Source organism: Equus quagga, chromosome 1, assembly GCF_021613505.1.
Source record: "Equus quagga isolate Etosha38 chromosome 1, UCLA_HA_Equagga_1.0, whole genome shotgun sequence".
NCBI classification, from domain to species: Eukaryota; Metazoa; Chordata; class Mammalia; order Perissodactyla; family Equidae; genus Equus; species Equus quagga.
In genome coordinates, this window is record NC_060267.1 from 56494215 (window position 1) to 56517733 (window position 23519).

General features: G+C 44.6%; 1 protein-coding gene across 2 annotated transcripts in view; it reads left to right on the forward strand.

The window, feature by feature from the left end:
• WNT5B (Wnt family member 5B) overlaps positions 1-23519 on the forward strand; it is a 101274-nt gene that overhangs the window by 57829 nt on the left and 19926 nt on the right. The window lies entirely within an intron of this gene.

Here is a 23519-nt window from a genome sequence, read left to right on the forward strand (position 1 = left end):
GCCGCATCGCCACCTCCTGCCGCCGCCGCCGCGCCGGCCGGCGGCCGCCCAGGGCCGGGGCTGCGCGCACGGGCTCCGGGCGCCGCGGAGGCTTCCTGCCGCCTTTGTCTCGCCCGCTTTTCAAAGCTCCCAGCCGGGCCGCCCGCACTCCGCCGCCCAGGCGGGGGGACCGGGAGGCCAATCCGGGCCGCCGGGCGCACGGCGCTACTCCCCCCGCCGCCGCGGGCAGTTGGGAGCTGCCGGCCCGGCACGGAGGACGCCCGGCCGCCGCGGCCGGAGCGCGGCTCGGCGCGGACCCCGGGGCGGGCAGGCGGGCCGCGCGTTTGGTAGAGTCCGGGCCGTCCCCTCGGCTCGACGGTGCCTTCGCGCGGCCCTCCGCCCCTCGGCGCCCCCCGCCGCCCGCGCAGTGGTACTGGCCGCGCCGCCGGAACTGGCGGAGCCGTTACCCTGGAAACCGAGTTCTTCCTCGTCTGGGCGCCCCGGCTCTTAACCCTGTAGGCGCCGTCGGAGAGCAGCTGTCAGCGGGGCTTCCCCACCCTTCTCCTTTCCACCTGGTAGCCGGCTGTGGAGCCGTCCCCTTTCTGGGCCACGCCCCAGCCCGGTTCCTTCCTTTTCTTTGCTGCTGACGTCTGCACAGTCTTTTCCCATGGTCTACTCGGACAATTCCTGACCCTTACTTTACACCCTTCTCCCTTTATTATCCTTGCCAGACCCTCCTCCCAATAGTAGTTCTCAATAATCATCAGTCCCACTCTGCTTCCTTTTTTTTTTTTTAACTGTCCCTAATGCCCCTTAACACGTCTCGGTTATCACACACCAGTTCTCCCCAGTGAGACTGTTTCCTGCGATTCCTTTCTCTTGTGCCTTAAATTATGGAGAAACTCGGCTTTATTCATTCATGCCTTTGCTTGACACCGACCCTTTCCAGTCCTCGTTCTAGACTTATCCATTACTACTTCCCTCTAACATCTTCTGGTTGTTTCCAGACACCAGTGTGAGTGCTTACACATTGGCGCTTCCCTCCACTTCCGCTCTTCGCTGCTGAACTGGGAGCTGTCGGAGGGCCGCCCCACGCCCTCGCAGCTCCTTACCCCCTTTTGCGCTTAGACGGGCAGCCCTCCCTAAGCCTCGTTTTAGGATCTTTTTCTTTCTCCTCGGCCTCTTCGAGTATATGTAAATCGTATGGCCCAGTTGTGCTGATAATCAATATATCTGTATGTGCCGATACAAACTTACTTTTTTATAAAATAGAATGACTATCGGAGTGGTGTAAGGGGCTCCAGCAAACGTCTGTTGGGTTGTCAACTTGTTATATGGAGCCAGGGCAATGTTCCATTCTAGAATTGAGGCTCCGGGGTCTTAGATGCCCACACAGGGGATAGGATTTCTGAGTTTCATTTTAACTACCCCCAAACCAAGAAATTTTGGGTCAGAGAAAGTGACCCTCTATATTTTTAATGAATTTATGGGTCCACAAAACTAGATACAAGACAAGCTGATTTATCTATCAGAGAAGGGACATGGTTTCGTTGATTCTTTGACGACCTGAACAAGACTTTGAATAGGTTCCATATTCAGTGTATGAGATTGTAGAGGCCAACACTAGAGCAGGGACGTAAAGATTCACTAGTAGGCATAACGCGTTTTAGACCCCCACCCACCTCTCCTGTTCCTAAATCAGGAAATGCAGAAGCAAAAATTCTTACAAGTTTGCTGCCTCACCCACGTGACATGTGGTGTGAGGCCCATAGATTTTTATGCCCTTCCTGAAATAATGGACTGTTGTGTTAGTCATCCAGATGATTCCAGGTATGCTGTGGCAATAAGTGTCACTGTGCTGGGGCATACCTGGGCTTAGACTCTTCCCCTGGAGTCTATCTAGGTTTTGTTTCGATCACTTCTGCCTAAACTTTTAACTTAAGCCCCAAATGAAACTCACCTCTGTTGTTGTTCTGAGAGGTAGATGTGTTTGTGTTGAAGTCAAGGTCTTAATCCAAAACGCCTTAATCCTGCTTAACACAAAACAAAGTGCTAGCCCTCATGAGAGACGGGGAGGGTTGGACCTGACCTAAAGAGAAGGGGCTTAATGGGCTTCCTCCTCTAGACCGCCATTGTTCTCAAGTTTGCGAAGTCATTCAGAGGTGCCTGGAAGCACTTTCTCTAGAAGTTGGCCACCTGGTCCTAGTTCTAGCAAAACTTTTTCTTGAGTTGAACTCTGGGATTTTATTAACACAGAGCCTTTTATTTAAGGCGTTCAAACATATATTACAAGGATTTTCAGCAATATTATTATTTTCATGTTCAATAAATAGGAGAATAAGCATCAAGAAGCATTTCAGAAAACGAACATTAGTGGAAAAAGAAGTGTGGTATCAAACAAACCCTGTGCTGAGCCTGGAGACCTGCTGACTTGTTACGGGTTGAGGAAATGACTCCGCTCTCTGGGTCTCAGTTTCCTCATGTAAGATGAGGGCAGTGACTGGATCACCTCCAGGGCCCTTCCAATAGTAACACTTTGTGAGACCAAGAGCCCACATTAGTCCTGTTATCTCCTCAGCCCTGGCATTATGCATTGTTCCTAACGCAGGCCCAAGATTAAGAATATTTTCACATGTAAGTGGCTTCTTGGGGATTTTGGTTTAGGCTCAGATTAGGGACTCAGAAATAGGTGGAGGGTGTTATGGACCAGAGGCTCTGATTGTCTGGAGAAGATGTATACCAATGGAGAAAATCCTGTGGATAGTTGTTCATTTTTTAAAGCAGGCTGAGATTTATGTATATGATCAACAAATTGCAGCCAGAATGAAGTCTTTTCCTGAATAAGCTGTGAACTTCTGATTAGAATAGCCTCATGCAGGGACTCTCGAAAACTTCCCCAAGAATTTTTTAAAAACTAGATTTTCAGATAGGATGTGTTTTTCACCTGGATGGGGCTAGAGAAAATTGAGAAGCCCAACCCAAAGATCTGGCTTACTTAAGGATGTATACTTCCTCGTATAGAGAGGGAAGATTGGTAGGAAAGATCAGAAGAGATCTGTAGCTTTTTAAACTCCTCATTCAAGAATATGTGTATCCAAGGGGCCGGCCCGTGGCCAAGTGGTTAAGTTCGTGCACTCCGCTTTGGCGGCCCAGGGTTTCGCCGATTCGGATCCTGGGCGCGGACATGGCACTGCTCATCAAGCCATGCTGAGGCGGCGTCCCACATAGCAGAGCCAGAAGGACTTACGCCTAGAACATGTAACTATATGCTGGGGGACTTCGGGGAGAAGAGGAACAAAAAAAGAAGATTGGCAACAAATGTTAGCTTAGGTGTCAATCTTTAAGGAAAAAAAAGGAATATATGCATCCAAAAATAGTGACCCAGAATCTAGCTGGTGGGTGTTGGATCAATGGAGCTAAAATATTTTGAGTGTGTGTTATATTAACTCTAGCACACTCATGGCACAACGCCTGCTTTGTAGGAGGCACTCAGTCAATGTTGTGGAACTGAAATAAAGGAGAACAATAACAATAATATCATATCTTTATGAAGGACTTCATAAATGTCCAAACTTCTCCAAGAGTTCTGCACCGTCAATAGCAATGGATATCTGAGGTTTATAAAATGGTGCCTTTCCAACTACTTTCCAACTTCAGGATTGCTTGAGAGCAACCTTCTCTCTATCCTAAGTATTTCTAAGCAGGAGAGCACCTCCTGAATTTTGGAGATGAAAGAGTGAGGACTTGATTCACTGACTGCAAAAACAACAACAAAATAACCTTATTAAAAAATGGGCAAAGGGCTTGAATAGACATTTCTCCAAAGAAGACATACAAATGGCCAATAAGAGCATGAAAAGATGCTCAGCATCAGTAATTGTTAGGGAAATGCTAATCAAAACCCCAATAAGATACCACCTCACACCCATTAGGATGGCTACTATTACTAAAACAGAAAATAAGAAGTGTCGGTGAGGATGTACAGAAACTGGAACCCTGATGCACTGTTAGTGGGAACGTAAAATCATGCAGCCACTGTGGAAAACTATGGAGATTCCTCGAAAACTTAGAAATAGAACTACCGTATAATCCAGCCCTTCTACTCTGGGTTTATATGCAAAAGAAATAAAAGCAGAATCTTGAAGAACTATTTGTACATCCATGTTCGTAGCATTATTCACAATAACCAAAAGGTGGAAACAACCCAAATGTCTGTCATCGCCAGATGGATGGATAAACCAAATGTGGTCTATACATACAATGGAATATTATTCAGCCTTAAAAAAGGCAGGAAATCTTGTCACATGCTACAACCCAGAGGAACTTTGAGGATATTATAGTAAGTGAAATGTCAGTCACAAAAAGACAAATATTGTGAGATTTCACTTACATAAGGTCTGCAGAGTAGTCAAAGTCTGCTAAAAGTCGAAGTCGTCGAAGTCAAACAGAAAATAGAACAGTGGCTGCCAGAGGCTGGGGGAATGAGGAGTTGTTTAATGGGTATAGAGTTTCAGGTTTGCAAGATGAAAAAGTTCTGGAGATTTGTTACACAATGTGAATATACTTAAGACTATTGAATTGTATACTTTAGAATGGCTAAGATGGTAAATTTTATGTTATATGTATTTTACCGCAATTAAGAATGAAAAGATGTAAACAGATCAAACTTTTGAAATAAAGATGTAAATAAGTAGGAAAAAATATGTGAAAATTGTTCTCAAATCAACAAATCGCCAGGAGCACCCTAAAATATTTGTTTACTCTCTCCCAAATTATTAGTTTGCTGTATCCTGTAAACATGGACTTTTATCCACCACAGTAAAAAGAAAGGTTTGAGATCTGAGCTCTCTCCTTAGCATGGCCGCACATGCTCTCGTCCAACTCGTGCGAGTGGAAGGGAGTGCTATTAATAATCATCCCCAGATGAATGGGCACGCCCTTCCTCTCCTGTGGAAATGGAGTTGCCATTTGTAATTTGCAGCTTTTGAGTGTGAACTCTAAAATATATTTTCAGGCGCTTGATCAAAGGATTAGAAATATTTTGACAGAATAATTGCATATGTCAGCTGTTATTTGTTAATATTAACAAACACCTAGGTACCTATTACAAAACAGGTAGCTATGACAACCCTAAAAAAATAAGCTGTGTTGTATATGTAGCCATTTCCGGGGCCTTGAACACTTAGAAAGGTGGGTCTGCAGTCACTCCGTGGTTGAGGAAGTATTAATAGGATTCACGTGCACTGCTCTGTGCTCCCGGCTAGACGACAATGAGCGGTGTTTCTGTCGTTAACTTGGGACACGGCAATGAACTAGAAAATAGCTGCTGGTAGTGACCATATTAGTGAGTGGTGTAAGTGCCAACAGAGTGATTTTATACATAAAATGTCTTCAGCTTGGAGGACCACCTCAGGGAGCCTAGAATGTGGATAGGTGTTGATGGGAGGAAGGTCATTACGGAGGGTGGAAAGTCATTTAGAGAACGGCTGGCTTTTCCTTACTGGTTTGGAAAAAAATAAGAAGACTGTAACAGCAACCATAAATTGTCATACATTGTTATGCTTCTTCCATATTGAGGCATCAGTCAGGTGAATTTTAAAAATCATTTTTTCGAAGAATTCTTAGCTTTTTTTTTCCCCCCAAATAAGGAAACTTTATTTTAACTCTTGTTTATCTGTAGTTGGAATTCAGTATGTGAAATTAGAAATTTTTAGTTCCTGGTTTGGACTTTTGCTGCTGATTTTACAACCAAGACTGCCTTGAAAGAAATTATTTTTCAATCAGATCTTTCTCCTCATGTGCCCAGTTCATCCCTCTCTGACAGTAGAGCTAGGTGGTACACACAGGCAGCGATGGGAAAGGGGCAGCTGTTCAGAGTGTCCTGCCTGGGCCCTGGGAAGGCCCTGCTGCCAGGGCGGCTTCCCTGTGGGTCTCCCTCAAGTGCCTGTGACGTGAGGGCTGCTTAGCACACCTCTGTCCCCAAGGCAAGATGGTGAGCTAGATTTACACCAGACTTGGAGTCTGAAGTCGTGCGTGGGAATCCTAGCTCTCCCATGATATTGCGTGACCTGTGGCAATGTGACTTAAATTTGCTCATCTATAAAATGAAAGTAATTCCTGTTCACAGACCTGTTATGAGAATTCACTGAGAAAAAAAAAATCCATGAGAAAAGAAGGCCCAGTGTAGAAGCTGGCACATAGTAGGGATCTAAAAAAATGCCATTTTTGTTTTTTCTTTTATAAATGCGCCGTGAAGAAACCCCACACAGATGTGCCCCACAGTTGTACACGTACACATTTGCTGAGAAGTACATTTTTTAAACGTTATTTCCTGTTTTTAAGAAATGTGCAGGTTAAAGGAGCGGAAACAGCAAAAGTGCAAGAGCCTACTAAAATGATCTTTCACTTCGAGCAAGCTGTCTATCTCTCGGCACCTCATTTTCTCCTCCCTAAGTCAGGAAGAGTAGCAGTTCGTTCGATCGATCGTCAAGAAGTAGGCCCACACTCCTCTTCTGCCAGACACACATCCAGCCTGTTGCCTTTGACCTGTATTTTTCCTGCCACCTCTCACCTGTCTTTTGCTTAGAGCACTGGTTCTCAAGCCTGAGGAGGCATCAGAATAACTTTGAAGGCTCCTGAGTCAGAAGGTCTGGCGTGGGGCCCAAGAAATCTGCATTCCTAACAAGTTTTCGGGTCATGCCGATGCTGCTGACCTGAGACCGCAGCACTGAGAACCACTGGCAAAACGACCTCCTCCTCCCCAGTGTTCTTTCTCAGGCTTTAAAACTTTTGATAAATTATACTTCTTAAAGGCTCTCCCTTTTTAGTAAAATAAAAGTGATATAGAAAAAAAACTATATTGGTTTATTTTCCCCCCATCTTTTGTCTTTTAGTCCTCTGGTATGAAGACTGAATTTTTCCCCCAGTGACATAGTGAAAAGAATATGGGTTTTGTGGTTAGGCAGATTGTGGGTTAAAATCTTGACTCTATCATTTATTAGCTCTGTGACTTTGGACAAGTTATTTAACCTCTTGGAGCCTCAGTTTTCCTGTCTGTAAAATGGGACTAGCGATTTTCCAATCTTGGGAGTTTTGTGCAGATTGAATGGGATAATGCGAGTAACCTCCTAATACAGTCCCTGACCGCCATGAAAAGCTAATATTTATAGAGCATTTATTGTGCATTAGACATTCTTTTAAGGTCTTTACATATATGAATTTATTCTTCACAACAGCTAACCTACACAACCTGTGAAGAAGTTTCCATCATTATCTCCGTTTTACAGATGAGGAGACTGCTGCAGGGAAGTAACTGGCTTCAGACCGAACAGCTAGCAGGACTGCAGTTTGAACTCTGTAGTTTAGATCTAGAGACTGCATTCTAAACCACTGTGCTTTGCCGCCTGAGCGATGTAAGTTTATCATTCCACCTTGCTAGGATGCGGTTTCTGTCTGACACCAAATAAAGGGTTCATGAGAGCAGTGGTCAACAGTGAGCGAGCTGTGCTGTTAGCACTACTGGGCCATGGTGAGTTGTGGCTTTCATGGGAAACCCTTGAAGGCCCTGGTTGATTTGCTAACCAGAGTAGGTCACTGTGTGTGTGTGTGTGTGTGTGTGCGCGCGCACGCCCGTGTGTATGACTGAGAGGGGTGAGGGGGTGCCTGTGTGAGTGGGCACACTGTGGGTAGACATGCTGATATCCATTTTATACCTCTCGGCCCGCAGCTGGGTGCCTGGCTGGCTCTGGCCTTGTTGAATCCCAAGGGAATGTGCTTGTGTGTAATCGTGTCACCCTCTAGTGGTTACTTCCCTGTTAGCCCTTTATCCGTGAAACAGCCCACTCTTGGTGTCGGTGACCGCTCTTCCGAATGAGACTCAGTGAGCAGGATCTCAGGGAGATTTTGGCATGGAGGGGTGGTGCTGAGAAAAGAGGAGTGTGGCTGAGGTCAAGAAGAGGATGGCAGGATCTGAAGAGAGGGAAGGTACTCCCAGAAAGAACCGTTAGTCTGCTGGCGGAGAGGAAGGGGGAAACAGGACAGGCAGGACATCGGGAGAGAGGAGCCGAGGAAGCCAGTCTCAATCAAGGCTCCTGCGCGTCGATTTTTATCCAGGACCGTTTTGTATTTGTGGGACGGGACAGTTACTACATTTGGAGTTCTTTCCAGAGCTTCAAGACAGAGGGCTGAAGTGGGAGTGGAGAAGGGATATTTTTAACCGGTTTCAGTTCTCTTTTGCAAGAGCAGTAGGCAAGGCTGTGTGACTAACATCTAGAGACTGGCTAAATTCCCAACTTCTGCCTCCCTGGAGGACAGCTGGCTTCGCTGCTTCTCCATGGCCCGAGGCTGAGTCTTTGCCAGAAAAGGCCATCTCTACCAGGATCCTCATAGGTTTGTCATATCTTGATAAATATTTCAAAGGCAAGGAGGGGATCAAAATCAGTCTTCCTTGGCGCTGGTTTGTCGCACCACATCAGGCCTGAACTCTGCGGTCTAAAGCCTTACTGGGCCGGAGTCTGAAGGTTATTCCCTTTTGAAAAGTTGCTGGCTCTGAGCCAGGCTTTGCTGGAAAGTTCTATTTGGATGAACCAGAGCATTTAAATTTCTTACATAACGCCAGACCCAGAGGAGTCTTAGGGCTCCGCCCCGCTGCAGAGTTCACAGCCAGGTCCCCTTTCTGCCAAGAGGATAGGGTTAAACGTTTAAAAAAATAGCCAGAATCTCAAGGGGTTAAAAAGCAAAATCTCAGCCTTCTTCGTGTTAACTCTTCACACCCCAGAGAAGAGGGTTAGGAGATAAAAATCAGATCTTCATATCATGTGCTACTGCTGCTTTCCTGAATGCGAGTTATTCCCAAAGATGCCAGTAACACCGGGCCCTGGCTTTCCGCCCTTGTGTGAGGGATGTGAAAACAGGAGGAAAACGCTGTGCAAACTTTCTCTAACGTTGGAACAACTTGTCTCAGTCTTGAGACCTAGGGTTCAGGGAAGTTCTTTGTTTGTTGTTTTATTTTTAAATTTCACTTACCGTTTAAGGCCAAAACGTTCAACTCAAAATGTTCAATATCTTACTCAAGTATTTAGTGTCTACTCTTGTAAGCATGAAGAATCCCTTGATGGTGCCGGCCCGTGGTGAAATTCGTGTGCTCTGCTTCAGTGGCCTGGGGTTCGCAGGTTTGGATCCCAGGCGAGGATGATGTTAGCTCAGGGACAATCTTCCTCAAGCAAAAAGGGGAAGATTGGCAACAGATGTTAGCTCAGGGCCAACCTCCCTCACTACCCAAAAAAAATTCCTTTATTTAGCTGGTTGAGGGAATCTAAATGGGAGTTGTCAACATTTTGGCATAATAACGAAACATGACACCTTCCCTGTAAAGCTTTCAGAGCGCTATGTAGACATTTAATGACAGTGCTTGTTTTTTTTTTTTTTTCCCCACAAATGGAGAAAATAGGGCACAGAATAAAGAAGTGACTTTCTCAGGGCCCTGGGAACGATCGAGATCGAGTCCATCTCTCCTGTGACATGTGGAACGTCTTTGAATCTCTCACTCAGGTGCACACTCACCCACACCCTTGATGTTTCAGTAAACTTGTGTGCAATTGGAAGGATAATCAGACATTGGCAGAAGCACATAGAAATTTGATCACTTATGCTACTGAGTGATTAGGATTGCTAATTGATAGAACTGCGATAAGGGAGGAAAAGTAGACATTTTAAGTAGAGTGATTCTGTGTGTCACCCCGGCATGTCAGTGACTGTTCAAGTGCTTGTGAAAATGGAAAACATAATCTTTGGGATCCTCTTTGAGCCTGGTTCTGCATTTTCCTGATTTTATATCTACAAATTTAAAAAGTTTGGGGGGCCAGCCCAGTGGCGCAGCAGTTAAGTGCACTCGTTGCACTTTGGCAGCCCGGGGTTCGCTGGTTCGGATCCCGGGTGCGGACACAGCACCGCTTGGCAAAAGCCACGCTGTGGTAGGCGTCCCACATAGAAAGTAGAGGAAGATGGGCACAGATGTTAGCTCAGGGCCAGTCTTCCTCAGCAAAAAGAGGAGGATTGGCAGCAGATGTTAGCTCAGAGCTAATCTTCCTCAAAATAAATAAATAAATAAAAAGTTTGGTACACTTTGAAAAATAATATATAAACTAATAAATTGTCCTAGCTAGCAGAGCTAAACTTGAATGAGCTTGCCCTGTGATTTCATCAGCAACGTGTCGTGGTCTGTAAGCTCCACTATAGCAATCGCATGTGTGCTTCCTTATGCTACACTTAATGTCCTGACCATTATAATCTTCAATATAAATATAGCATTTATTAAAAACATCCTGTGAGGTGTCAAAAACTGATAGAAAGTTGTGACTACTACATGAATTAATATGCTAACTAATTTTTCTGTGTTCTATAGTATAAGATAGTAACTGCTTAAAATTTGAGCACTTCTTAATCCTTGACCAACATAAAGAATTGCCTGGTTAATATCAGATCATCTTAAATTATCCATAGCTCTGGGAGAGAGCTGATTGTTCAATGCTAATGCATGGATCGTGTTCCAAGCTGAGGGAGTTTTTGTTTGTTTTGTTTTTCTTTTAAAAAAAATCAAGGCGTCAGCCCAGTGGCATACCAGTTAAGCTTGCACTCTCTGCTTTGGCATCCTGGGGTTCACAGGTTTGGATCCTGGGTGCGGACCTACACATGGCTCTTAAAACCATGCTGTGGCAGGTGTCCCACATATAAAAATATAGAAGAAGATGGGCACAAATGGTAGCTCAAGGCCACTCTTCCTCAGCAAAAATAGGAGGATTGGTGGTAGATGTTAGCTCAGGGCCAATCTTCCTCAAAAAAAAAAGTTTTATTTTTTTATCCTTTTCTTTTAAATTCTAAGACAAAGCTGGAAAAGGTAGAATTAAAGACATGAAAATAACATTGTTTACCACTGCTGTTCTACCATGGAAAAGAAATGGCTTGCAAAAGAAAAAAGTTGGCAGGGATCAAGTTTGTGGTGTTCTGCAAGAGAAAGCACCCAGATTACACATAAAAGTTAAACTTCTTCACACCCTGTTCCTAAACATAAGGATGCAAAAACGTGGCAGCAGTAGGTTGAAGCCTGAATGTTTTCTTAAGCATTTCTTAAATATTAGGGATCCTGAAAGATCCCTAAACAAGTAGAAAATTCCCTCCTAATGAGTGTCTGTGTGCCTGCTAGGGGAGTGTTTCCTTGAGCCGGCTAAAGTGGACGCCCCTCACCCCGCGAGAAGAGAGTAAACTATCTCTAAACATCAAAATAAAATCAACAACAGTAGTAAAAGCACTTGTGAAGGCATGTTAGCGATCCACCTGGAGTCTGTGCCTGCATTTTTCTGCAGCGTTCCGGTTTGGTTTGCTTCATGGTTAGATGGTACTTGATCTGGGTGGTGGTTTTGTGGGTGTATTCAAATGTAGAAATTCATCAAGCTGTATATTTAAGATTTGCGCATTTTGCTTTATGTATGTTCTGTTTCGATGAAAAAGTTGTTTGTTTGTTTAAGTCAGAGTGGATTTAACGGGTCAAGGAAAGTTTACTTCTCTGCATACAAATTGTCACAAGTTCTGTTTGTTTAACAGGCTAACCGAACAGGTAGAGATTCTGCAGCAGCGCTGCCCAGAATTTAACAGGGGTGGGAACTCTACGCTCAGCCCTGCCACCCTCTCTCGCCTGTGATTGACGCTCTCTCCTGGACCTTCCCGGCCTGGCTGCTCTTCCTACTGCAAAGAAGGGTCCTGTCCTTCTTTGTTACTCTTCACTGGGAGGCCTCTGCTCAGCCCCATCCTTCAGCCCCTAGTACAGTGTATGCAGTCAGCACTCAATAAGTGTTGACTTTAATTCTGATCATCTTTCTTTGGTTAGTATGTTTTGGGGGTGAGGACTAGAGTGAGAGAGAAAGGGGAGAGGGAAGATTTGTTTTAAAGACTAGATCAGTGACTCTGTCGTGGGGAGCAACCTGGAATCAGGCAGGAGCTGGGACAGAGAACACATAGACATTTCTGTTTTTGCCTCAGTCTTTGAGCATATTTTCTTAATGTTGGAAGCATGCAGTAATTTTATCATTCGCTGCACACCATTCCATGTTGTTCCCTGCTGAACCAAATCAGGTCACATTATACTTGCTGTGTTATGCTGTGCTGTTTTCCATTGACTTTTTGGTTGTTGATATTGGCTTTTAGGGTTGGGTGTGTGGTTTCTCTTCACAGAAACATGAACTTATTTTACCACCGAAATTTTCCAAGACGTCCGGTCATTTGAAGCTGGAAATTGTCACTGGGACGCATTCCTGTTTCTGCTTTCATCTGTGAGTGCACCCATAGCATAGGCTTTCTGTGGTGGAGTGGATGTGCTACATACAAGGAGAAAAGAATGCACCTTCTCCTATTGCAGCCAAGAAGACAAGGAAACCCTGGCAATGCTGTCTGCCATTGACACACATTTCTTTGTGGTATAACAGAGCTCCAGATCCAGCTGTCTTTGCCTGGGACTGCCATCCCAGACAGTGACATCCACAAAGATGAGGCCCTTTGCCGAAGATCAAGAATGCTCCTCCGTATTCTTGCTCCAGTGGCTAAGATCTGACAGCACTCCTGCTAATGTTTCCTTGATTGAACTCGGGGACACTAGCTACTGGGCATTTTTTTGCAGAGGATCCTCGTTAGAATTTCCCTCTCTGTCAGTTTTTTAAATCTATTTTTTAAAACTAAGTTTCTAAATGCTTTTGAAGCCAACAGTGTTGTTTTATTTTGCTGATAGAACCCAGATGGCAGGAGAGAGTTTTCCATCGGTGGAATCGCTGCACATGCACTGTGGCACCTAGACACACGGGGCAGTGCTGTGGCCACAGAGCACTGTGAGGTTTGGAAAAGCAACAAAGCCAAAAAATGTCTTCCGATTCAACACTTCCGCTCTCTCTGTGACTTCAGCGCATGTCTAGTTACAGGGTTTCTTTGGCAAAAACAAATTTTTGTGCTGGAGTTAGCCAGGCAAAGCCAGTGTCTCCCTGGCCAGTGGAGTTGGAGGACCCATCCGCCTCACACATCATTGGCAGCATTGTTTGTTTAGGGCCGCTCTGTAGAATCTTTATTCATGGAGGAGTAGAAAGAAACTCAAACAGCCCAGCTGGATTTCCAGGTCCTGCGTGGAATTTGTAACCCCCTTGACTTCTCAGCTGAGAAAATTGGATGCGGCTGTCACAGAAAGAGAATAAATATGGAACCCCACAATGCTATGCCTGCAGCCACTTTTATTCCATTGAATTGAACACATAATGAAAGGCAGGCATACTCTGGGAGGCACAGAGCTGAACCAGTGCTAGGAGTCCTACAATTCTGTCAGTTGAGCTGGTGACATTTCTGGGCAAGATACTTAACCCCCTTTAGCTGGCTGCCGGCTGAAAGACGCAGGCAGTCGCAGCCCCTCCTGTGATCCTACTGCAGTGTTCTCATCTTAAAACTAAATGACCTATGAAAGAGGAAGTACAAATGGCTAATGAACCTCTAGAAGTGTATGCCTTCACTAATAATCAAAGACATTGCAGTATAAAATGAGAGAGCATTTTTTACCTATCATAAAAAAGATTTTTTTTAAATGATGCTATCCAAATATCTTAATGAACTTTTGCCACGTAAAACTAAAACTTAGTTTAGTGTTTTATTAGGCTTTACTTTCATTAAAGGCTGGACATTTTAAAAATAATTTATTTTGAAAGAGTAATAAATTGCCCAATAAACTTAATGAACCAGTTTAACCGATTGATTGATTGAGATGCCAGAGATGTTAGGGCTGCAAAAGACTTTATGGATTCTGTGGTTCAGCCCTTCATTCTCTAATTGAGAAATCAGGGACCCAGAGCAGTTGTGTGACTTGTCCAGGGTCACACAGTTCTGAGGAGCTGGAATTGCATTAGTAAAATATGATGTGCTATTATTAGATCGCACTGTAGGTGAATCACTTAATATGAGTAAACTTTTTTTCTCTTTTAATACCTCCAGGATGTTGTGCTTTACTGTCTTTCTATACACAAAATGTCATAGACGCCACAGAACAGGAATTCAGGCATTATTTCCCCGTTGACTCTTTGTCCTTGCATGACTGAGTGTCTGGATGCCTCTATATATTTTTAGTGAGGATCCAATCCATCCATAATCGACGTCCCTTTGATAGTCTTTGTTAGAAAACACTTGAGCAACTACAAATAAAAATAACGTGTTTAGGGGACCAGCCCTGTGGCCGAGTGGTTAAGTTCACGTGCTCCGCTTTGGTGGCCCGGGGTTTCTCTGGTTCGAATCCTGGGCACGGACATGGCACCGCTCGTCAGGCCACGCTGAGGTGGCGTCCCACATGCCACAGCTAGAAGGACCGACAATTAAAAATATACAACTATGTACTGGGGGGCTTTGGCGAGAAAAAGGACATAAAAAATCTTTAAAAAAAAATAGTGTTTACAGTCCAAAAAGGGGGATCTTTAAGAAGTATATAGATGAGTCTAATACAAAGTAGCATAAGGGTTGTAAGAGTTTGTGTTAGTTAAGGTACTGCTAGCTCCTGTGGTAAATAAACGCCCAAATGTAAATTGGCTCTAAAACCATAGAAGTTTATTTCTAGCCCATGTAAAAACCAGAGTGCATGTTCCTTATTGGCAGGCAGTTCTCCAGGTGGTACTTTTGAGATCTGGGCTGCTTCTGTCTTGACTCTGTCTTTAGCCCTTACTTTGAAGGCCGCCATGCTTGTCTGCATCAAGCTGACAGAAGGAAAGAGAGCATGGAGGACTGATCATCAGAGGTTTTTATGGGCCGGGCCAGGAAGTTGCAGACATCGTTTCTTCCAACATTCCGTTAGAAAGAACTCAGTCATGGGGCCGGCCCAGTGGCACAGCGGTTAACTGTGTACATTCCGCTTCTCAGCGAACAGCCCCGGGTTCGCCGGTTCGGATCCCGGGTGCAGACATGGCACCGCTTGGCAAAAGCCATGCTGTGGCAGGTGTCCCACATATAAAGTAGAGGAAGATGGGCACGGATGTTAGCTCAGGGCCAGTCTTCCTCAGCAAAAAGAGGAAGATTGGCAGCAGATGTTAGCTCAGAGCTAATCCTCCTCAAAAAAATTTAAAAAAAAAAACAGACATTGCTTGTTCCTATCACCTTCACGTACAATGTGTAAATTAAGAAGACTTAACTAAAAAAAGAAAAGAAAAAAAAGAAAGAACTGTCATGTGACCACATCTTAGTGCAACGGAGGCTGGAGAATGTAGTCAAACTGTGTGCAGTTTTAGTGACTGTCAAGTGAGCTCTACTCCACAAATCGCTCTGAGGGTCCGGAGTGGGAGACGGCATATGAAGGTGAAGTAACTTCTTGGACAAGTGCATGAATACCCAGGAATGACGAAGTTGTTAATAATTATTTCTACGATTAACTATAATTTTCTGTTAATTTTAATAAAGTTATTTCTGCTGACTCATCCTAGGTGGCATATGTACTTCAAGCTGTTTGTTTTTTCAGTAGTGGTGACCCTTTTTGATCAATGACATGTGTTTGCAAGACGGTCAGATCCCATGGAGATCAAACCTGCTCCAACCACCTAATGTGGCCTTGGAGATGAGCGCAAAAATAGTTGGCTCTCCCCGAAACCACGTGTGGATATACTACCATCAGTGTTCTTTATTTCAATTCAGTAGTGACCAAAGGTAGGTGGTCTGAGGGCCTGTACTGGGGGTTGGTTCCCACTGCTAACATTTGTCATTCTCCTGGCTGCATAATGCACAGACCACACCTCCTCCCCTGCTTTCCATGCAGGCTGACAATGCTCTTGTTCTGCTCCTTATCATGTTTCTGCTGGATTAGCCCTCCCGGCTGGGCTCCCAACCTCTAGACTCTCCATGCTCCATCAAGCATTATCACCAGCAAACTATCGCCAGTTTTCCTAAATACAGATCTGATGGTGCCTCTCCTGTTTAAATGCCTTGGATGGCTCCTGCACACGACAGAATGAAGCCCAGACTCCTTGGTGGGACTGCAGGGTCTTCCATGAAGGGGCCCCAGTGTGAACGTCCTGCTTCACCAAGGATTAATGACTTCTGTTTTTCTTTGAATTTTGGCTTTGGTTCTCTCTCTCTCTGTTTTCTATAGTTGAATTTTGGACATGAAATTCTTGTATGATTTTCCTGTTCTTCTCAAAATGCATCATGCGTTTTAAGACTGCACCTTTGCCCAGGGGGAGGGTCTCACTCTCCCATCTCCACCTGTGAGAATCCTGCCTGTCCTCTTAGGGACAAGTTCAAATACCACCTCCATTGAAGCATCCCCTCCTTTCGAATTGCTAGTCTTTCTTTTTTTTTTTTTTTAAGATTTTATTTTTTCTTTTTTCTCCCTAAAGCCCCCCGGTACATAGCTGTGTATTTTTAGTTGTGGGTCCTTCTAGTTCTGGTATGTGGGATGCTGCCTCAGCATGGCTTGATGAGCGGTGCCATGTCTGTGCCCAGGATCCGAACCGGCAAAACCCTGGGCCGCCGAAGCAGAGCGCATGAACTTAACCACTTGGCCAAGGGGCTGGCGGCTTGAATTATTAGTCTTTCTTAGGACTAATAATTGGATGTAATTATTAGGATAACAATGGGTAGCAATGGGCACCTCCATAATAACGTATTGTGCTGCTAAATATTGTAATCTCGTCCCTGTTTGCCTCACCCCTATAAGGTTATAAGAATTTCTCTTGTCTCTGGGTGAGACCTAGTATATGTTCAATAACGTTTCTTGCTTTGAATTGCAGTCACAGAAAGAATTCCATTTAAATTACTTTCTGACGTTGTCACTGGATCTTAACTTTTTCCTTTACTCTGAGTAGCAATATAAAATATCTACTCGTTTAGCTTTGATAATGGGAAATTGCTCCCAACTTCCTTAGTGTCTGCTTTGCCTAACGATTAAGTATAAGGATGCGAAGGGGAGGTTGTCATTGGAATCGAAAATGCTGATCTCCCTGGCTGGTAGGGGGGTAAGTTGTCCTTACCCACGTGCCGGGAGTATCCTGCATGTTACCTCCATTGGCCCTTATTACACCATACTGAAATAAGGGATTTCCAGTGGAGCTTTTGATCTGCACGAGTGGTGGTGTTTTCTGGCCTGGCTTCTGCTCCACACCAGCCCCACCCATAAACTCTCCGTGATGATGGAAATGTCCTATAATCTGTGCTGTCCAGAACAATAGCCACTGGCCACATGTGGCTATTGAGCTCTTGAAATGTGGCTACTGCTACTGAGGAGCTGAACATTTCATTGTAACTCATTTCAAATTTAAATCGCCACATGTGGCCAGTGGCTACTCCGTTGGACAACACAGCAACATTGAGTTCCTAGGAGACTAGCATCTTATTAGTTTATTGTAATCTCCTATATAGTGCTAGGTGCTCAGTAGGCTCACAATAAATATTTGTTTAATGATGAACATTGAACCTTTAGTGAGCGGATGCTCAATGTGAGCTGCTTGCCAGGGGCCATCTGTGTGGCACCTTCATTTTCCTCAGAGCTCGTCATTGAGGCAGCGCAGACTGAGGCTTGGCCTCCATCACTGCAGCCTTTACCGGGAGAGCAGGCAGGCTGTCATGGGAGCAACTCGGCAAGAGGGTTGGGAGCCCTGTGGAAAGAGGCCTGGCAGAGCCATGAAAGAAAAGGAAGAATCTTAGCGGTGAACCAAAAGCCCCTGTGACCTTGCCCAGGCCTGAATTTGGTGATCATGCTTTTTCTGGGTGCAGCTGCAGAATTTTTCATTCCAAAAACCAGAATGTGTGAGAGCCACAAACCTGGTCTGAAGACTGCCGGCAGCAACTCTAGTTCTGGCAAAGGAAACTGCGCGTCTTAGCACTGACTAAGGGTGGATGAGAATAGGGGCCAGTGTGGCTGTGAATGTTCTCATCCGGTGAGGAAGGCAGTGGGGCGGCACCTGAGAGGGCCTCAACTCTGTCTGCCAGGGGTTTTCATTAGAAAGCTGCCTGGCGCGACTTCCCTCTGAGGATTTAGGAACTCTTGCACAGCAGAATCTAAGGATCAGTTTGAAACATCGGGGCAACAGTTAGCGGCAGCAATAGGCAGACCCACGGAACTTAGAGTTACTGGTTTCCCCCCAAATAAAATACCAGGTATCATTTCTGCGTGAGCAGTAAGTCACAGGGAGAATTAGCTTGCAGTCTCTCCTTTCCCACTGGGCCACGGGAGCCCGTGCGGCCACAGCCGTCCCTCACCGTTTGGCGGCGTGTGCTGACTGACGATGGCTAGAGGATGGCCTGGCACTCGTCGTCTAAGGCCTCTGTGGGCCCAGGGCCGCTGCCTCTGCTGTGCCTCACGCTGCGATATTCCTCTCCCACTGACTTAGGAAAGTGAAATAACTATCCTATTCTTCCAAAGGGAAATTGCCAATTTCTGAAGCAGAAGATTGGCAGCTTCAGGAAGCTTTCAAGAGACCAAAAAGACTGGAATAAGGTGAAGCAGGAACTTGTCATCTGAACTTCGTTTCTGGGATGAAATTATAGAATTGTTTAGGAAAAAGAAGAACCAGTATAACTGCTTTCAGGAAACCCCATATGTGCAAATCCAGATTTAGCAATAGTTCAGAGTGATTATTCATATAGTAAAAGGACTATTATATATGTAATATATGTAATATAATTACGATATATAATACATGTATTAAGATTCCTTTAAATAACAGTGGCAACAGCCTTTGGGCACCTGACAAACAAAATGAATGTATGAAGTAGTCAGGAGAAATGCAACAGAGAACAGTGGGGATTTTGAAAAATTAGAGAGACTGTGCACTGCCCCCCCAGTGTATTCATATTCCAAAAATTTAAAAACGTTGTGTAAGCCAAAGAGATTTGGTTGTCTGCCAGTTGGTGATCCCTGCTTTTTAAAATATACAATTTCCCCCAAGTCCCTTTAAAATATGGTTCAGTTTGCAAAAACAGGAACACATTTACTTGGTAGCACAAGATGCATTTTTATTCTAATTAGCCCATGACAGAGAGAGGTCATCAACCTGCCCATGATGGGGATCCAGAATTCCATGTATTTGCTCCATTTACTCTATCCAAACCGCGGAATTTGCGGAAGTGGGCGGCCAATGCCCAGGTAAATGTTTTCCCCACAGTCCCGCACCAAGTGAAAACGGCTTCCCTGGGAAAACCGAGAGCATCCAGACAGCTTGCCCTTAACTCTCCAAACCCCTGGAAAACAAAGTCCGTAGCGTGGCTGCCATGCTTCTAAGACAGTTTCCTATACCACACTAATCATGGCCAGACATTTCTGCCTTTTGTTCAAGAGCATATTTTGAAATTATTTTAATTTATCAGGATTCAGGAGAAGGAAAAATTCCTCTTTCTTGTCTTCTGCACAGAATAAGACTTCTGATGGAGTTTGCCTGGTAACCAGGGAGAAAACCGCCTTTCCAGCTCAGAAGAGGAGTGAGCGGAGGCTGCGGCTCCTGCACAGGGACCTGCAGTCTTGGGGAGTTGCTCTGGTTGCACTGGGGGCTTTCCTCCAGCCGGACATGAGGATGACACTCTCTGAAACATTAGGAGCATGATTTCAGTGTGAAGGTCTCGGGATCGGTTCTGTGTCCCTGCCACCCTGCACTGTGACTGGGTCCGTTTTGCTCTGGACTTCCCAAGCCGTGGGAAATTTATCATTGAGATTGACAAACACATTTTTGAGGAGGGGCAATTCTGCATTTTCCTTGAGGGCCAGAATTGAAATCTCATCACTCCTACCCACCTTCTATCTCCCCTGCATCCCCCACCCCCAAGGCATTATTTCTCCCCCAAGCTAGAGACACAATGAAAAAAGACACTGACTATTCGGGAGATAAGGGTTCACAAAGGACTGCCCCAAAGTGATATGGTGGAAACAGGGATACCACCTCCAAAAAACCTTTTTCACTTTCATCTCCAGGAACCGTGGAGAAAGTAGATCACACAGAAGCATGCGAGCCTTAGGGCTGAGAAGACTCGCTGAGCAGAGCTCAGCAGGAAGAACCGGAGAAACCTAGGGACAGAGACCCTCGGGAGAAAGAATTAAGGCTGGCAGGGGAAGGCTGCGTTAATTGATCTGAGAAAAAAGATGAGCAGCTGCGGATTCTTTTAAAAGGTTATGGAATTTTCTGATACAGTCTTGGATACGTCATTGCGTTAATCTTCAGTGACTACTTAAAAAGCATTTTTAAGGGAGAAAAGTATCTATGAAGAAAAATTCACACAAGAGAAACAGCTAGCTACAGGACTAAATAGTAGAAATTGACCAAAAAAAAGTGAGACAGAGATGGATTTGCCAGAAGCTGCTTTTGCCAGATCCTCACTTCCAGGAGTGAGAAGAGAAGAAACCAAATGCTGATCCGGCTCCTGGCGTGGTCCTGGCGTGGTCATGGGGCTGCTGTTTCATGTGTAGTTAACCCAGGCCTCGCACTGCCTGGAAGGTTTGCATCCACCCTCTCCCTCCACACCAGCCCCAGCTGCCCTCAGGTAGTTATCCCATGTGGCTGTCTCTGTGCCTAAATTTTCCAACGTCCGTTTAAGGCAGAGGTTTCTTTTTGAGTATGAGGTCCCTTTTTTAAGCCCCCCAAAAAAGTCATGTGCTCCATGAAACTATAGCTGTACTTTCCACTGAGAAAATATATAAAGATCCCCTCACACCATTAGGTATTAATAAGACTTTTTCTCATTTAAAAATGTTTTTTGCGGGCCGGCCCCGTGGCCGAGTGGTTAAGTTCGAGCTCTCTGCTTTGCCAGCTCAGGGTTTCATGGTTCGAATCCTGGGCACGGACATGGCACCACTCATCAAGCCATGCTGAGGTGGCGTCCCACATGCCACAACTGGAAGGACCCACAACTGAAAATACACAACTATGTACTGGGGGGCTTTGGGGAGAAAAAGGAAAAATAAAATCTTTAAAAAAATTTTTTTTAAATGTTTTCTGTTATGTAATGTAGCATACACAGAAAATGCAGAGCATATATGCACAACCTAGTAAATTATCATGAAGTGAACCACTGCGTACCCCTTACCCAGGTTGAGAAACAGAATATTACTGGTACTCCAGAAATTCCTTTGTGTCTTGTGCTCCTCACAATCCCTTCCTTCTACCCTTGAGGAAACCACTCTCCTGACCTATACAGTAATCATTTCCTTGCTTTTCTTTATGGCTTAATCACCTATGTACGAATCTCTAAACAATATAGTTTTGCTGTAAATAGAATCATAGTGTATGTATTCTTTTGTGACTTGCTTCTTCTCAACATTATGTTTGTAAGATTCATGTATGTTGTTGCACATAACTGTAATTCATTCATTTTCATTACTGCCTAATATTTCAGTGCATTCATATGTCACAACTGGTGCATCCTTTTTTTTTTTTTTTTTTTTTAAGGAAGATTAGCCCTGAGCTAACTGCTGCCAATCCTCCTCTTTTTGCTGAGGAAGACTGGCCCTGAGCTAACATCCATGCCCATCTTCCTCTACTTTCTATGTGGGACGCCTACCACAGCATGGCGTGCCAAGCGCTGCCATGTCTGCACCCGGGATCTGAACCAGCCCAGCCCGGGCTGCCAAAGTGGAATGTGCGCACTTAACCACTGCGCCAGCCTGGTCCGTCCATTGTTGATGGTTATGTGTGCTGTTCCCAGTGTGAGGCTGTTAACAGTGCTGCTCTTCTTGGCGTGTGTCCTGGGGTACATGTGGACAGATTTCTCCAGGAGAGTGGAATTGCTTTATCATCAGGACACTTTTTAAAAAATCTCACAGCTTTATTGAGATGTAATTCACATACCATATGATGCATCTGTTTAAAGTGTACAATGTTTAATGTTTTTTAATATATTCCTAGAGCTATCACCTCAATAATCAGTAACTTTTAAATGAATTAGTATTTTATTAATGACAAGCGTCTACACACATGTAGACCATCAGAGTAGAAGTAGGTGGACATATTTATTCATTCTAGAGAGTGCTTGGCTTGCATATGTTCTGTGGTTCTGTGGCCCCCAGAGGTCTTTAGCCTTTAGGTGAGGAACCACTGACCTTGGGCATTGACATACAGAAACTTGCCATTAAAAAATATATATGTTACTTGAAAGATTTAGTGCTTTAATTTACTACATATTACCATGGATGGATTTATGACGCTGGTTCTCAAATTTTCATGGGCATCAGAAGCACCTGGAAGCCTTGTTAAAACAGGTTGCTGGGCACTTCCTCAGAGTTTCAGGTTCAGTAGGTCTGAGTGGACTTTGAGAATTTGTATATCTAATCAGTTTCCAAGTGATAATGATGCTGTTAGTCTGGGGACCATATTTTGAGAAACCTAGTAGCTGACTGTTACCTTGGAAATTAGAGAACTGAGTATGGAAGGAATTCATTCAATCATTTCAGTAGATAAGAGTGCAACAAAAGACACATTTGTTGGAAGGAAAAGAAGGCAATTAGCAGACTTTTGTAGTGGCTCAGAGTATGGCAGTAGAAATGAAGAGTAGGGAATAAAGTTTAAAAATACTATAGAGACACAATCAAGAGGCCTTGACAATTGATTTGACATAGAGGGTAAAGGAGAGAGAGGAGTCAAAATGACACCAAGATTTTAGACCTGGATCAAGGAAGACAATTGGAGGACAGAGAGTAAGCAGGATTGCCAGGAAAGAGTGTAATCAATCAGTATCTTAACTTCTGTCCTTCTTGGCTGCCTAGGAAGATTTACTCAGCCATGATTTCATGGTCAAAAGATGTCTGATCTCCAAAGCCTTTGGCCCCATTTCTGCAGTGTTGCCCCCAGAAACTAGAAGCATGTGATCATGAGAGATTCCCTGGGCCGCTGATATTGAATGCTCAGTGGGAATTTGATATCAGATTTCAGAGGGACTACATGAATTTAATGAATGGGAATGATTCTGAGAACATTGGAAATTATCTAAGTCCTCCTTTATCGCAATCTCTCTCCTACCCTTCCAAAACCATCTTGAAATTTTCTCTCTTTGACCAAACCACATCTCTATGTGAAATCCTTCTTGCTCTTTTCCCTCTACCTAAAGCCAACAAATTCTCAATCCCACATCTTGCTACGTTCGCTCCCGTGGACTCCTCAGGCACTCGCCTGTCCTGCCTTTCGGAGTAGGTGTTTCACGTTTCCCCCTCAAGGAGACCAGAGCCCTCAAGGAGCAGCGGCTTCAGCATTTTTACAGTGTCTTATAAGAAGCAGCATTAGGAGCTGAGTGGTACTTAGGAGCTGAGTGCTACTTTTGCTCTTTGAGGAAAAGTAGAGACAAAGCTGGAACTTGGAATCTCCAAGATCTCAATTAGCAGCTGACAGTAGATTCTCAAATAAAGGGATGCATCAGTAGAAGCGGCTTTTTCGCTGGTCAATGGGCTAGGCCATATGGAAACTGGAAGGACTCCTTTGTCTCTATGAGAGGCTGGACTTAGTAGCCTGCCTCCTATTTCCTTGAGAGCCAAGGAAGGCTTTTCTTTTCTTTCAATCAACTAATATTTA